The sequence below is a fragment of the Austrofundulus limnaeus genome, unplaced genomic scaffold, assembly GCF_001266775.1.
Source record: "Austrofundulus limnaeus strain Quisiro unplaced genomic scaffold, Austrofundulus_limnaeus-1.0 Scaffold1278, whole genome shotgun sequence".
NCBI classification, from domain to species: domain Eukaryota; kingdom Metazoa; phylum Chordata; class Actinopteri; order Cyprinodontiformes; family Rivulidae; genus Austrofundulus; species Austrofundulus limnaeus.
The window spans coordinates 63198-63422 of record NW_013953680.1 but is presented as its reverse complement, the minus strand read 5'-3'; positions in this window follow the sequence as shown (position 1 = coordinate 63422).

Below are 225 nucleotides of genomic sequence, written 5' to 3'. Positions count from 1 at the left end.
AAAAATGTAAAACATTTAGGGCTGCGGCCCTCGAGGACCATGATTGCCCACCCCTGGTTTAAACAGATGTTTTCAATTATTCAAATGGAAGAAATTTTAATCTAATAAATCATTATTCAACAATTAATCATAAGTCGATTAATTGTTTGCAACTTTAATTTCAATTAATTTATCTGGTCTACTATCTGACTGGTTATGTTGCAAACTGACCAATGATGAACTAGA